The following is a 17,546-nucleotide window of genomic DNA, read 5'->3' as shown; positions in this document are numbered from 1 at the left end:
GCTCCGATACTTGTTCGGCTTTGTCTGGGCAGTATGAATAGATCCGAGAAGCAAAAACAGCGGCCCAAATCTGACCAGAAATCGTCAGGTACTAAATCCAAGATGGCGTCGATCATAATCCCGACGGACTGCCCTGACCTCTTCAATGACTCATATGACGCAGCTGCCTGTCAGACATTGCACACGCCCACGTCTCAGCCCATTTCCATGCCATCTGATGCTTTTATGGCTAATATTAGAATGGTTGTGAGAGAAGAGCTGTCTGAGGCTACAAATAAACTTTCATCTGTTTCACTTTAAGCGATATTAAAATCACTGCTCCTTTAAAAACATTATATTTTAAAAGTGTTGGTTTTTTTACTGATACATGTCCCCCAGGCCAGTACTCAAATCCCCATAACCTTTTTTTGGCCATTAACTTGCATATAAGCCTTCAAAAAGGGGACAATTGATTTTTCAAGTTCGGGTCCCATAGACTTGCATTGAATTCGAGTTCAAATTCAAACTTTTTCCATATTCTAAAGTTTGAATTTGAACCCAACACGGGGTTGTTTGGCCCACCACTAGTGATAATGGCAGTTGCTCATAGGGAAACTGATCCAGTTCTTCACCATTACTACAGTCCTCTTACAGCACTACCAGTAAATCTCTGTATTAGAATAGCTGTTCTTATTTGGGCATAATGCTTATCTCAGACAGGAATACAGATAATAAACAAAATGGTATTTGGTGGACAAACTGCCTTTAAACACCTGTTAGGTAGATGCAAAGACCCACTGGTATTAAAGTAAGTCTCCCTGTCAATTCTGCATATAGACAGTAAGGTGATACACTCCTCAAAATGCTACTGAGTTCATCCCAAAGAATATTAGCCTGTTCAAATATTCTATCTCTGCAAGGTCTGTGTGGTTGCGGGTGGTATATTCATATTTTGGGAGTGGCTGTCTAGTGGAAGAATACATTATATTTATACTATAGCTTGTATACCTATTCACTCTGAGTAAATTTCAAAAGCTCTTCTTTATCAGTCCACTTAAAGTGTGGGGATTGGTATTTTCTTTTCAAATAAAACAAAAGAGAGAGAGAAAGGCTTGCGGATTGCTTCAATATCTTACCCTACAAAATAGATTGCAGGGCTTGATTCTGCGGACAGAACATTTTTTATCAAAAATTTGAAGCGTTATTTACAAATGCACTAATCTATTGATGAGGTTTTATGGTGGCAACAGAAATTCTAATTGTCACCTAATTCTGGTAAAATTGTCAAGATCAGGTAACGTATCTGCTCATATTTGTTTCACATATGCAACATTAATTTTTTTTCTGAATAAATCAGTGATTTTCTGCTAAAAGAAAACTGTGTGATATGACAGAGATTGAAAAACCATAAGCACTAGAGACTGCAATTACACCTTTTTCATAAATCTCTGGTACACAATGACATTGGCAATGTATGATGCTCCTCACAGTTCCACAGCCTGCTATCATGACAGAGAAGGCACAGAATAATTGTCTTGTTAGAGAGCAGTTTTAATGCAATGTTGGTGTAAGTTTTCAGCCCCACAGCATAACACCTTGTTTCCACTTTCAAGCTCTGTGACAAATATAGGTCAAGGCAGACATGTGTCGACACATAGGAAGGACAAGTAAGCTAGTAAAACATTTTAGATATTAGAAAATGAAAACTATTGGTAAGCCCTTTGTGGAATTTTAGCTGCTAATTTATTAATTAGTAGGTATACTTAGCAGGGGAACTATTGTTAAATTTTTAAATCACAAGGGTTATTAAAATAAATGTTATAGCATTATAGCACACCTCATTTGGGGCTTGTGATGCTTACGACTATTTTAAATCTACTTGTTTTAGAAATTGTTTTATATTTTGCTTAAACTCTCTGGAAACCCATGAGTTTCATGACTCATAAAAATGTGATCTAAAATAAAACTCAACCCTTTAGAGACCTTTCACATGGACTTTCTTATCAGGTCCGTACCACACCACACCGCACCGCATTCTATGTTTTTTTTTTACTGCTGCCTTCCCTTCCACCTACATTGTAGTAGGTGGGCAGCCTTTTTTTTTTGAATAGCAGTGAACCCCAACTCTTTTCCTCACCACCAGCACTCCAACTGTCCTCAGAAGTGGAGAAAAATTAAAAGTTAGTAAATACCACAGCATGCAGGAAAATTTATAAAAAATGCATATATTGACTGTGAATAACAGAACTGCACTGATCGCCCCGGGAGTCTCCTGCTCCCGGCCGCCAAGGAGAGAAACACTGAGGTGTCCTTTTTTCTTTATTCTGACGATCGATGTCAGAATAGAGAAAAAATAAATAAATATTTTTTTCCTATTGAAAAGCATTGGGACATTACTATTGGCTATTTCAATTTGCAATAGCCAATAGTAAACTAGCATTGTACCCGCCCTCTTTTGCAGTTCCCCATCAGGTCCATCAGCAGAGGGCTGGTACAATGCTAGTTTACTATTGGCTATTGCAAATTGAAATAGCCAATAGTAATGTCCCAATGCTTTTTAATGGGAATTTCTTTTTTTTTTCCTTCTCTATTCTGAAATGCCCGGGGGCCAGGGAAAGTCAGCTGTTTCGAGATCAGTGTCCCTGGTTAGCAACCAGGGACGCTGATCTCTCTGAAATCGGCTTTGTGCAGCGAATGTACTTCTGAAATTAGCCGTACCAGCCTGAAGTGAATAGCCGAACAGTGTTCGGCTCACTTCACTTCAGATCGGTCATTCACTCGGCTGCCCTCGGCAGCTTTGTGAATAGACCCCTTAGGCTGGCCATACACCTATCAATTTTTCTTTTGTTCAACCCGTGGGCTGAACGAAAAAATATTTACACAAACAGCGTGTCAATCAAGGAATCCCGCTGTTTACATTGTATTCTGACAAGGCACCTGTTAGAATACCCAATCAGAGCAGGCAACTCATTGGCTTCCACCTCTCATCGATCGAAAATTTTCCAGTCGAAGAATGTCAGATGAAAGACAGCCGACAGCTCCACGCACTGTGCAAATTTCGGCTGGTACATTAAAAACCGGCTGAAATTTGACCAGTGTATGGGCACCTTTTACTATCCACAGGAGGCAGGTCACACCCACTGTGCATCTATATACCAGCAGTTCACAAACTGCTAGTGGTGTATTCATTTGTGAATTAGCACCTGTTTTTCAAGGTTATATATGTTGTTAGTAAACCAAGCAGGCTCCAACACAACCACTATTTACAATATCACAAACTTTATTACCTTTCTGTTTTAAAGGTGTGTTGCACTGAAAGTTTTCCCAGAGTAATCAGTTACTGATAAAAGCCAACCGAGTTCCCAGCATACAGCTCTGGCAATAGCTAGAAATCTGGCATAGTATTTAGGGCATTAGAGCTTTCCAATACTTTTATTGCGTGCTTTCCTGACAACAAATGCAAAATGCAGCACCACTTGCTCTGTGGTGTACAGCCAAGTCAGATACTTACAAGATCTGAAGTACAAACACTGGATGCAATTAGCAAATTAATTGGGGCAATTTGCATGCATATCTCTTTGCAGACAATTTGCCATGATTGTACAGCCTTGGCTCTTTATGCCTGCAGATGTGTACATGTGACAACAGCAACTGATAATAATATCTTCCCGTGTTAGCCCTATAAAACCTGAATTAAAAGTTGTATTAGATTTTTGCTTTATTTTTTAATATTTCTGTATCACATATATTACAGTACACTACATTACACTGTATATTACACTACACTTTACAAAGTACAAAGAACAATTCACAACAGTCCTTGCCCTAAGGGAGATTTAAGGTACAGAGTCTAAGGTACAGTTTCAGAAGAACCATTTGGCCAGGTGCCATTGAACCACTCAGTATTTTTTGGGGAGAAAGGCAGAGTAGCTATAGTAGAACCACGCAAACACATTTTTCAATTTGACTGCCACCACTATGAAGGACCATCTTTACCGCAGGGCAAAAGGGGCAACTGCCCTAGGCCCTATAATATACAGGGGCCCACCGCAGTTGTCCCTTTCATCCAAGTGCCAGACAAAACAAGCCCAGTGGCACCACTGACAGAGAGACTGGCCACCAGTTCTCGGTTCCAGTATCGGTTCCCAGCCTGTCACTTCACAGGCTGGAAACCATCAGTGTTTTTGTGTCTCCTGCTGTGATCTCCTCCCCGATGCCTATGCGACATAGACGCAGACATCGGGGAGGATTCCTGAAAGATCCAGACAACAGAAGAACAGCCAGGTAGAATCAAAAACTTAATTTAATAAATTGATTAATGTTAATTTGTTCTTGCACTAATAAAGTATAAAAGTAAAGGAGGTTTTATTAATGCAGTATAAAAAGGACAATTTCATAAATATTGCTGTGCATTTACATGCACATCACTAAACATTTGCTGCAAAATGTATTCTGTACACCTTGCAGCAAGTGTTCAGTGAGATGCAGTGTAAATGCAATACAGAATTTACTTACATATCCATGTAATTTATATTGTATGTATTGCATCACATTTACATTGCATGTCCCTGCACACTTGTTGCATGGTGAACTGCATTTGCAACATGCACATTCCATGTATAATATATATAGAGGAATTTGTTAAAAATGCAATGCACCATGCAGTAAATATTTTTAATGTTAATTGTGAAGATTATATTAAGTTGTAGCAGGTTAAACCCAGGAGCCTTAACTGCAAAGTAAGAGTGCTAGCCCTGTACTGCTTTGCATTCCAATAAGTATTGTAATGTTCAGGGTGACTGTGATCACTAGCCAGCCATATCTTTCTTTCAAAGTCTTTTATTTATTTTCATGGTTATCAACATGACAAACCAACAAAAACAAACATTCATCTATTCCCCAATGTCATTCGCACTTTTTCTTCCTCCTTCCTCCTTCTCAACCCTTACCCAAATAACCTTTCCAAACTTTGTGTGGAGTATTTAAAGTTCCATAATATTTACCATTTAAAACACTATATCCCTCTATTTCTAAAAAAATTACAATTAAATATATTATCAAGAAATTGTGAGCACTTATCATACTACTTAAATCATTATTATCAAGTTATATAGAAATTAATATCATACCCAATACATTTATAATATACACCATACAGTTTCCTCATATACCTTACATTTCTTATATATGATATATAAGGCACTAGCTCCCTCCTGCCTTATATATCATCTCTCACACCATTATAAGTCATCCAGGGAGACCATATTGCCTCAAATTTCCGCACATTATCCTTGAGCATACTATTCATCTTATCATGTATCATAATCCACAGCACATTTAATTTAAATTGTTTAAAAGAGACATTTGGTGACCTCCATGCTTTAGCTATAGTGATTTTAGCTGCTAAGAAAAGAAAAAAGATTAGTCTATCCTGAACCTTAGTAATCCCTGGAATCGAATAATTCAACAAAACATATTGTGCTTCATTTGTAACACGAGCCCCTGTGATTCTATATATAAGCGCATAAACCCGGTTCCAGAAGGGCCTAATTTTTGGACATTGCCCCCATATATGATACATAGTACCCGGATGTATACATCCCCTAAAACAGGCAGACAATACCTCCGGGTAGATCTTAGCCAGCCTGGAAGGGACCAAATACCACCTAGACATTACTTTATAGTTTGCTTCTATCAAAGATACATTAAGTAATCCCAAATAGCCCCGCTTGCTACAGCTTTGCCAAACCACCCTGGGCAAGTCAATTGCCAGATCCCGTTCCCATGCTATCATATAGGGCAGTTTCTCCTCCATCTCCACTAGTGAGGAATAAAGCAATGAAATACCCCCATTTTGACCCTAATCCCCTAGGCACCATCTCTCATATACTGTAGAAAACTGCCTATCGATTTTCCGGCAACGGCAATGATGCCAAGAAGTGATTCAATTGCCTAAATCGAAACAGTTCAGACTGCGGCATGTGTAAAATCTCCTGACAGTATTTCAGAGTCAAGGGTTTACGCTCCCTAAACCCCTGTGCTATACGATATAACCCTTTATCTTGCCACCAGTGAAACATACCGTGTTGCCTCCCTGGAGTAAACCTAGGGTTACCAAAAATAGGTGCCAAAGGGGTATGTACTGAAACAAACTTGCTCCTAAAAACAAATGTCAACTTAAATGGAAACACCCACCTATATTTTATATCCTTAGATATTAAAACCTGTAGCAAAGGTTTCAAAGTGCGCCTTTTTTGTATTGTAGCTGGAGAGATATCAGCAAAGATTTGAATAGGGTGTCCTGACACGAAAAGTTCTACACGTTGCCTTGCACTCTGCATAATCTGCTCCTTTATATTGAAAAAGTGCGGTTTGACAATAACATCTCTAGCATGTCCATCCAGCCTTTTAGTCATAAAGGCCCGGTGAATCCTATCCAGCTCCAACTTATGATCTTCTACTTCAGGTAATAAATCTTTCATAAGAAGTTTCACATTTGTTTCCAAATCTGTCACTGTTTCAGGGAGCCCCCTGATGTGAAAATTATAACGACGTAATCTATTCTCAAAGTCATCAACTTTAGAGAACACTTCATCCATTTGGTACTAAAAATGCCGTATATCTTTCGTATTTTGATTTGTACGTAGTATAGTTTTATCCAATTCTGCTTCCAGTGAATCTATACGTGTACCCAGCTCTCTGATGCCAGCTCTAATCTCAGTGGTGATCTGTTTTTCCATTCTATTCAGTCCTTGTTCCAGCATTTCTGAGAATTTCATTAAGATATTATTCCCTTCCATCTCTCCCCCCAGGTTTACCTCTACATCCGCACTAAGAGGGTTAGAGAGGAGAGAAGCCTGCTGTAACATAAGCATATCTTCTAGTGTCCTTTCAATTAATGAGGACGTTGAGGCAGGGGAATGCACCCTTCTAGATCGATCACTTACCGCTACCTTCTTCCTAAGAGCCGACTCCTCTCCTCCTCTCTGTACAGTATCATTGCCTCCACGAGGGCTCGGCACCGCCGCCATCTTTGCTTTGCTGCTACTGCCACTTGCAGTTTTCGAACCCGTCCGGGGCTGAGTGTCCTTCTTCTTGGACGTCCCCCGGCCATCACGACCTGTCACCCCACCAAGGAGGATCTATACAGCTGTCCTCAGTATAGTCCTCCGGTGTTGTCTGCTACGTGGAGCGGATATTCCATCCGTCTAGGAGCGGAGCTCACGGAGCAGACATCTGACCCGCTAAGCTCCGCCCATGTGCCCTCCTTCCTTCTAGCCAGCCATATCTTATCGAATAAACAGTCTTTATTTTGTCAAAACTTAAAAATTAAAACAGCTTATCTTCAGCAAAATGACAAATAAGCAGTATTTCTCTTCAGTACAAAATAATCAGTGGCTCACCGCCATAGTATTTGTCCCACACCAGGGTTAGAGTCCTAGCCGGCTCAAAGAAGTTCCAACACAGGCACAGACACCCAGCAGCACTGTCTCAGTAGACTGCAGTCAACAGCCTAGCCATGTACTGTATCTGGCTTCAAACACCTCACAGACTACTGCAGACTGGCTTCCTGTGTTCTTTAAACTTTCCCAGCAAGTGGGTTAACCCTTACCAGGCCTGAATGTCTCTAGTAAAGGTTGAGGGCTCTTTCCCACCCAATAGCTCTCCGAGGCTCCGTATTCCGGGTCCCATTTCAGAATTAGCAATCCTGGGAAGACCGCACAGCACATTCCCTTCTAAAAAACTTACCTTGGAACCCCTCACCTTGCATTGGTGAAAACTTCTGACAGTCTTCATTCAAAACTTGTTTTATCATCAACTTAAAGGGACCATTATTTAAATAATGGGGCATTCTGTAAACCATTTAAAATCATAATTTCAGAAAAGGTAGAAAGCCAAAACCAGTAGGTCCATAAAAGAGTACATTTTCTGGAAGATCTTTTATTGTACAATATGTGTGCCGGACTACTTTTTCTGGTTAAGAAAAATGCTACATCAGTGGATGAACTTGCACTGATCTATACACAATAAAATACACCTAGATAGAGCTTCAAGTGCATCAAAACATTTAAAAAACAAATTACACTACTCTGGAGCGAGTGGTCCCTATTCTGATAGGGATCTTTAAAGCAATTGTGGTTAGCGGTATAGGTATGATCGGCTATAAATTTCTAACCTGCCTAAAAAATCCTTCCTTTCTAGTAGTGTCCAAGCCTGAAGAGGAGTGAGCATGGGGTGGGGGGAGGGAGGGTAATGTGGAGCTCAAGAATCCAGCCTGGGGGGTTGCTAGTTTTTTGTTCACTATTACTTGTTTGTGCACCACCACTAAATGACAGATCCTGGCCGCTATTTGTAAACACAAAATGTTCCTTTTAAAGTAGTACATCATACTGCATCTACACCTTCAAATGCAGCTTTAACACATCCTCCAAGCATGTTTGAAAACGTGTGCATTTCTAAACCTCTTTAACTGGGATGTTAAACCCCCTTTCTGTCCAGGGCATTTGTCAGTATTCAGCGCTGCAGTTATTTGACTGACAATGATACTCAGTCATGCTATGCTGTACTGAGATTCATTTTATACCATTTTTTGGGGACAGATATTTAATCACTATATATTTAAAAAAAGTACACAAATGTTTGAAAAAAATGTTTTCCCTACATTATGTTATAAAATATTTATTATCACCCACATTTTTGGTAAAACATAAAAGATGGGGTCACGTTGGGTACATAGACACCAAATATGTCAAGCTTTAAATTTGTGCACGCTCTCAAAATCTCAAAAAACTAGCATACCCAAAATTGGCCATAGGCGACGCTTTAAAAGCTTTTACTGCTCATCAGTTTAGTTTACAGTGTTAACAGTGATTAATGGCCATAGAATTATTGCTCACACCCTGATGTTTGCAGTGACATGTAACATATGTACATTACATGCGTAATCGTTGTTTTCACATGTAGACGCGCCCAATGTGTATTTATATGTGCATCACACGGGGGAGAGGGACTTTTTTGTGTTTTCTACTTTTTTTTTATATGGGACTTAAATATTTTTAAACTTTTTTTACACTTAACTTTATTGCTATCACATAGGGGGCTAACAAGTGATGTCACTGCCATCATCAGAGATCGAAGGAGAGATCAGCAAGTAAGAATGCTGACTCTCCTCCGTTTACACTGTGAGCAGTCACTGTGCCAGTCCCGGGCCCGCATGGGGACAGCAGAGCCCAAGATAACCAGCAGTGGCAGTGGAGGTGGGGCGTGGCAGCAGAGGGTGGCAGGGTAGCGAGGGGGGAGCCCGGATGCTTTTCTCAACCACACAAGCAATTGGGTGGCTGTAGAGTTGCCGGAACGCTTGTATGGATCAGGTGGTACCGGCTGTTTACATCTGTTGTGGGATTCTGCTTGTGTGTGTACTGGGGGTGCGTGTGAGCACAAGAAAAAATATTGTACATACACGTCCACCTGCTACCGTGTTTCCCCGAAAATAAGATCCTGTCATCCCCTTAATACAGTATGTCCCTGCAGGCTGATACCATCTCTCCTGCTCTTCAAGTTCCCCCTCACATGCTACCACCAAACTAGGTCTTATTTTCGGGGTAGGTCTTATATTACAGGAATCTTGAAAAATAGTACTAGGTCTTACTTTCGGGGTAGGTCTTATTTTCGGGGAACAGGGTAATAGGAGGTTGTCGTCTGTTCCTTTATTTACAAAGGGTGGATGGCAAGCAGTTAGAAGACCCAATCCCGGCTGAACAGCATTAATTTTTCGGGGTAGGTCTTATATTACAGGAATCTTGAAAAATAGTCCAGCATTAAAAAAAACTTGCTTGCAAATTGGCCTTGAAAAAGACCAGAACAAAAAATAACACAATTCAGCTCCTTTAGAATTGAATATGGTTTAGTACATTTATTTCTCCAAACCTCCTGTGAACAAAACTTTGCTGATTCTCATGTCACTAGTTAGGGGCAAATGGGTATCCTCCCTTGTATACCCAAGAGTGCAGTGGTCGGTGCCTGAGCAATCTATTGATAGACCTAAGAGCTAGACTTTAATAAGGTTTGACGCTATGTTTGGGTTTAGTGGATATTTTTTTCCCAAACCTCCTGTGAACCAAACTTTGTTAATTCTCATGTCACTAGTTAGGGGCAAATGGGTATGCTCCTTTCTACACCCCAGAATGCAGTGGATGCTGCCTCAGCAATCTACCACATGGGGCTCAGAGTACCCTACGCAAGTAAAGCACTCTGATACCCACCTTCCCCAGACTTCCTGACCTATTCTATACTATGAAAAAGGAAAAGGTCCTTTACAATTCTTTGAGGCTCACTGTGCAGACATGGTAAGAGTTTTAGATGGTTGTGACCAGAGAACATAAACACAACTTAATAGTATAGAATAGGTCAGAATGGGGGTGGTTAGGTTACTTTGCAAATCTTCTTCTGTTTGTTGCTACATATAGCATAAAACAAACACAAATCTGGTAGACTTTCTCTGCTGGAACAAGGACCTTTATGGCAAGATCATCAGGTAATATTGTAGCTATATGTAAAAATAACTTTTGAAAGTACATTAAATATTAATTATAAAGTTTACATGTGATTTTAATGTCTAGGTTTAGATCTGCTTTAATGTATATACTAGCTGAGTAACATACAAAGAGTTCTGTAAAAGAGAAGGAGGATTTTACCTACATAATATACAATGTTGAAGGGTACTGTATGTACTGCTGGCTACTACAAAAAGTTAAGTGAACATTAGTTCTTGGTGGTGTTTTACAGGTGTTATTGACTTACAGACATGAATGCAGTAAATGTTAAAGGAAATTATCATCCTTCTCCTCCTTCTTGACACTCAGTTGGTACTAGTAAATCAAGGTTTTCATTGATTGAAATGCCACTTCATTGCAGCCATTGATTGAACACTGTACGTGGGAAATGGAAATGCTCAGTTGGTTAATTCTATCAGATAGTATGAAAATGTGTATAAATGAATTGACAATCTGGCTTCTTAAGTCTCTATAGTGGTGCCACATCAAACTATCTTTATTCTTAATCTGTAAATGAATGGAATGAACTGCTGCCAAAAAGAAACACACAAACAGTCCTGCTATATTCCCAAGGATTATATACAACACATCATCATCTTGTCTTGTAAGGAACACGTGATTTGCTCTCTCTTTCCCTAATAAATGTCCCCAGCTTCAAGTGTATGTCAGGAAAAGACAGAGATCGAGGAATCTCATTTGCTATTCAAATACCCATGAAGTGTTTCCAATGCTGCCCCACACAATAGTCTACTTAAACAGGCAAAGTGTTCCATGCCGGCTATGCCTATGCATATAAATTAAAAGGTTGTTACTTTATGTCTGATCACTTGTATACTAGAAATATTATTTGATTTCCCATATACATTCATTTTAATATGTATGCCTAGGAGGAGAGGAAAAAAAGCCAGAATGCAACAGCATCTTTGCAAAAACATATCTCAGTGAGAAAGAGGAATGCTGAAACAAGATGTCATATGTGGCTGATGGAAGAGAAGGAGGTTCAGGAGAACTGTGACAGGCCATTTTAGAAATAGTGGTAAATTAATAGAATTGCCTACCTGAAGGAATGGTTGAGCCTGATACAGTTACATAAAAAAGGTTGGGGCAGGATAGATGAAAGAAAATAAGCTAGAAGGCTAGATGAAGTAGAACAGAAAAAGAGAAATATGCTGGACATAATAAAACATGGGTGTTGATCTTGTCCATGTTAATCAATCTAGTGTTAAAATCCATTTTATAGTCTTCTTTAGCAAAATAACTGTAGCATGATTGGTTGCTATGGATAGCAAAGACACTTCCCTTCTTCCTATCCTAAATAAAGCACATTTCTCATCGGTCTTTGCTGAAAATAATAGATACACATTTTGTTAATATTTCCTTTCAGTCTTAAAGAATATGACTTGATGTGAGTTTATTTTCCCTTTTGAATGCATTGTCTGGCATGGGTATGCTTAAAAATACACTTCTAAGTCTGGCCTGTAAATGTTCTGGTTCCACCTGTGGACTTGTACATCACTTAGGACAGATTGGTGATGTAGCGGCTAGAACCAAGAGTGCAGGAGGAAACCAGACATCCAACACATCAGCAGCATTCAGAGCTATGCAAGCAAAGACTGAGGACCCTCAGAAAAGTAATAATTATCTTCTTTTAGAGAGTGTATGCATTATTTCTTTTAACACTAGTCCTAAGTGTTTATAATGCCACTTATGTAGTTGCATTAGGAGATATGCTGATAGCGTCACAGCTGCATTCAGTTACTTGGAGAATTATACTAGTGACATAAAGCAAAAAACGCGTCTAGTGAAAGTGATAAAATGCGCACCCTAAAAAAAGAAAAAGACTCTTGCTTAATCCAAAATATAATACTCTGTTCAACTTCCTATTCCCAAGTTTACAACTTCCTATTCCCATGTCTCCGCTAATAACCTGGGGCAATAACCTTTCCTCAAATAGCCCATTGTCTCCCAGTTTTAGGCCTGATTTACTAAAGGCAAATTAACAAAGGTAGTCATGAATTGCTAAGAAAAAAATATGTGACAAGCACAATGACAATGAAATACACATATGTGTCAAAACCATGCAGTTGGAGACAGCATATTATTATTGGACCTTCCATTCTAATCAAAAGCACATAGAAAAATGTGTACACAAAGATTCCATAGCTGGCATATCTGTGCATGTGCACTGTAATACCTATACTCCCAACACAACCTAATTTAGGGCTTTTTAAAATGTTCAGGTTTTTTTACAGTTGCCATTATAGTTGTTAGTACATACTTCATGAGAGAGTGTTCCTACATACGATATGCATGTAACATTGCTAATAGGAGTTAGGTGAGCCCAAAACTATTAAAGATATATACATTTTTATTGAAGGCACATCACCACATAAGCTTGAAACCTGGAGTGTTCTTTCCATATCAAGGCATACATGATATAAATTCAATAAATGTACACTAGCCTGCACACATTGCAGGTGCATAGTAAATATGGTGAGAATATTATCTAGTTGTCTGCATAGTTGATGTACTGGTGTATACTGTATACATACAGATTAGTTGGTATCAGTAAGCATTTTTATTAGCCCTGCCCAGTTGTGTCTGTGAACTACAGACCACCTCCCCACTATGCAGCAATATATTACAGATTTCTTCTTGGGTTTTTAAACACTTAATGTATTGTACTTCTAGAAAGTACCCATAATAATCACTGAACAACAACAGCAGTTAAAATAATGAAAGGCTTGAATTTTGGAAGGGCCTAAAACAATATGTTCATATCTCACAAAGCAAATCTTAATAAAATATGTTTAATATCAATGCCCTTCCTATTGCTTACAGTTCCTTCCTCAGTGTCCCATCATTTGGGAATCTGCAGAGGGGCTTTGTTGGAAGCTATTTTCCTAGTACAGAAAAATATAATGACAACAATCAAAAGCAGGACAAACATTAGTAACAGGTAAAAAAAATTCTGACGATTCCTTGTGATGTATTTGTTCTATAATCAATATGCATATTTATTTAATATAATTTTAGATTTTCTTTTAACAAAACATACTATAATCATTTTAAATACACCAAGTTTTATTTTTCATTGTAGCGGCTGTCTACAACCACTTTTCTAGTTCGCATCTGTCATGAGGATGGATTACAATGGCAGATGTCCGTACCCTGAACTGCAGCAGGTACAACTAGCATTGAGCTGTCTAAGGGCCCTGCTCATTAAATCAGAAACCTGACAAGTGAAAAGATATTGGTTTGTTGTTATCCCAGTTGTGGATGTATGTCATGCACTGCTTTTTATTACTGGCATAGCTTCACATACTGTTCCAGCCTTTGTTTAAAAGACATCATACTAGTGTTTAATCTATAAATACAGATGCTGAGCAGCAACAGAATCCTCAACCTGCTGCTTCTGGAGATGTTTTGGTCCCAGTATTATTTGTATTAATTTCCTGGTTAGAGTGTGCAATTCTCTGAAATAATACGTATATCCATAATAATGTTTTCGCAACCAAACATAGTTAAATAAACAAATTTTGGTTTGATTTAAATAAAAAACAGTTGCAGCTTAGCCCCTGTGGTAAAACCAAACTTAATCTATTTCTAAAAAAATTAATTTGACATAGGAAAGGGCTAAAACTTTTGCCTGGTTTTTGTCTGTAGCCCTCTTGGGCAGATTTCTTACTTCATGCCCTGATGACACCATTGCCAATGGGACAGAGAATAAAGGGGGTCTCTCTAACAGCAACCTAACAACAATCAAAATGTAATTTTAATAGAGTAGAGTAAAGCTGGCCATACACTGGTAAATTTTAGTATGAACATTCATGTAAAAAAATCTCATCAAAACATTTGATAATGATATAAGAATCAAACACTGTTTAATTTTCACATTTGATTTTGAAATTAATGGAGTTTCCCAAATGAAAACCACATTCACAATTAGAATTTTATTTGTTTCAGAAACATCTTCCATCCTACTCCTTTTGATTTTTTTTATCACTGCAGTCAAAAATGATTGCCAATTTGAACCCATTTACTATTAGAAAAGTGAACAAATGTTCCAAAAACACATTTTTAAAATGGGAATCTACTGGTGAATGGCCACCTAGAATCTCAGTCAACTATTTCTTGTTTGTCTGCGTCACAGAGGGAGAGTTCCATAACAGATCAATACAAATTTCTAACCCCTCCCCGCTCTGGTCTAAACATTTTGTCTAAAGTTACAGTTTATTGTAAATTGCGGTACATCAGAGATGAAATGTGTTTTAGGTGATAAAATGCAGTAGATACGTATGACTAGTAAAAGGAGCAAGAGAGCAAAGCCATCATCCCTTTTTAACAATTTAAATTATACAAATACAGAAAGACACATGTAGTAAAAGATCAAGCAAAAAATATTAGTCACTATCTGTGATAAGAAAATGTTTTACGGATATCATTTTAGTTGTTCTGCTGCATTGTATTGGCCATAAATATATGTATATAGGAAATATTGGGTTAACAAGACATAATATTTTGATGACAAACAAAAAAACTACTTATGTAAAAGATAAATAAAATGGTATTTATCTATTCTAGTATTTGTCTGGTGTATCAAAGGAAAAAAGGCACACAATTGGAGTTAGGGCCCATAGCAACCAGAATACTTACACAATGCTTCCATTAAATTAAACCTGAATGACCACAACAAATTTAATTTTCTGCCCTTTTTTCCTTCCTTTCTTAAAATTTGGAAGCTTGACCATTGTGAGAAATAATATAAGAACATATAAACGGAATATGTACTAATCCAATGGAAACCACAACCAGCTACATTTTCCAATAGCCATTTTTTTTCTCCTTTTTATTTTGACCCTTTCTGAGATTTCTTAACTTTCTCTTTCTTAAAGTAAAGTAAGTCTATGGGGCTCACACAGTTTATCCAACATTTTATGTTCACTTGCCTTTTGATTCTGCCCAAACTATATTGGTTAACTTTTCAAATGTTTTTGTTTTATTTTGCAACACCATAACATTTCTCAATTTATATCTTAAGATACAGTGCTATAGAAAATTGATTGTTTATACTATATTGTTGCCTCAAAGAATTATTCAGTATTGTGGCACTTCTAAATTCAATGTGATCATGACTTAATGAATGCCTATTAAAATAAGGGTTACAGATTTAGCTAGTTCTCACTTCTAAAGATTATAAAGTAATTATGACAGATATTTAGATTGGGTAATTTCACCTTGACAGCCCAGAAAACACTTTTTTTTAATGAATCTTCTAACCAATTAGCCCTATCATTCTAAATATTTCTCCTTTATAGTATATTGATTATTTAGCTTTTTTCTCATGTTGCTAGACCTTGACAATGTTGGGGACAACAAGGGCTGCAAAATGCACCACTCAAAGTCTTAGATGGTTACTGCTGGTGACTAAAATTGTAACAAGAACAAAGAACGGCACTGCATTAATCCATTCTCATGACAGTCCCAAGATTAGTCAGAGAGCACAAAATGGCAGATACATTAATCAATGCTTGTGATTGCATAAAATGAACTCCTTGTGACAATCTTCAGATTGCAATCTTTCTCAGACTCTCTCCAGTTATTATCCAGGGAATTATGTTTTTTTTTTCCAAATTTTGATTATCGCTGAGGTATGGAAGCTTTTCGTATTTTTATACACAGGAGAGTGCAGATTGCACATCCACTTTCATTATCCCTTTGTGCTCTGTCACCAGGAATGTATTCGATTATATGATTATGGATGGCTGGACCATTGTCCAGATAGTAAAAATATCCACATGCAGATAAGCCCAGCGGTAGAGCAATTAGCTTTGCAGGATGCCATTCCAGGCATACAGTGGTCTGTTATAAGTAATTCTCCCTCCATTCTTTACAAAAGAAATACAATAAAGCAAAAGCACTTCTAATTCAAAGCTGGTCATGTGACAGATCATTTTAATGCTTAACAATAATAAAAAGTGTAATTTGCTCTGTAAGTTTTTTTGGAACCTAAAATTTTGCTATGATAATACAGAAACAAAAGATTTATTCTTAAGAAGCCATTGAAAAGGTTGACATTTAGCATACAAAACAGATGAAAGCTGTGACAGCTACAAAAATATTTCTTGTGCTCTCCAAGCACAGTTCACCTTCTTTGCTATGCAGTGCAAATGCCAAGAAATTACATTTGGAATTAAGGATTGTGGAAAAAAAGTGACCACATTCAGTTGCGGATTAAGTATACCTTGGCTTTGGGCTGTTCTCAGATCAAGGCCCCCTGCAAATTAAAAATCAAAGGAGCCAGTTGGAAAATGATTGGCTAAAAAATGACTGCATCCAATCAGATGCAGTCACTGTTTGGGTATTCATACAGCCGTGGTGATGGTTGTCTGAATACAGACATCATGTACCAATCCCCCCATATCAACATAAATGTGCAAATAGCAATAAAGTGCAACTTAAAGTGTAAATTATACATGTAACAATCTTCCCTTCATAAAGTCTTCTGAATTTGTGAATATTCTACAAAAGTGTGGTTGATTCAATCTCTAAAAGATGAAGTTCATCTGAGGGTTATTCCAATAAGGGTAAAGCACATTTCCATACAGAGAGGTGTCACAATGTTGATGTGTGAATAAATTAGGAAACAAGAATATTAAGCATTTGAGGATTTTGGACACTTAGGGGTCTATTCACAAAGCTGCCGAGGGCAGCCGAGTGAATGACCGATCAGAAGTGAAGTGAGCCGAACACTGTTCGGCTATTCACTTCAGGCTGGTACGGCTGATTTCAGCCGTACATCGGCTGAAATCAGCCGTACATCGGCTTGCTTCGTATGGCTGCGGATCAAACGAACATGCTGGGCATGTTCGGCTGACCCGAAGTGCACAAGGAGTTCGACTCAGCCGATCCAACATCTGGATCGGCTGAGCCGAACCTCCGGCAGGCTTCACACTGCTGTTCGGGCTATTCTGAAAGATCCCGAACAGCAGTGAGAGAATAGCCGAATGCCGC

The 17,546-nt window shown here is 38.3% G+C and overlaps 1 protein-coding gene across 1 annotated transcript in view; it reads right to left on the bottom strand.

The window, feature by feature from the left end:
• The window catches only part of LOC108799553 (teneurin-2-like), a gene marked incomplete at its 3' end in the record, with an annotated part of 264,072 nt that overhangs the window by 164,136 nt on the left and 82,390 nt on the right, over positions 1-17,546 (bottom strand). The window lies entirely within an intron of this gene.

Source organism: Nanorana parkeri, unplaced genomic scaffold (assembly GCF_000935625.1).
Source record: "Nanorana parkeri isolate BGI_ZX_2015 unplaced genomic scaffold, ASM93562v1 scaffold1755, whole genome shotgun sequence".
Lineage (NCBI taxonomy): Eukaryota > Metazoa > Chordata > Amphibia > Anura > Dicroglossidae > Nanorana > Nanorana parkeri.
Note: the sequence above shows the minus strand (reverse complement) of the source record. Positions and strands in the feature narration are given on the sequence as shown.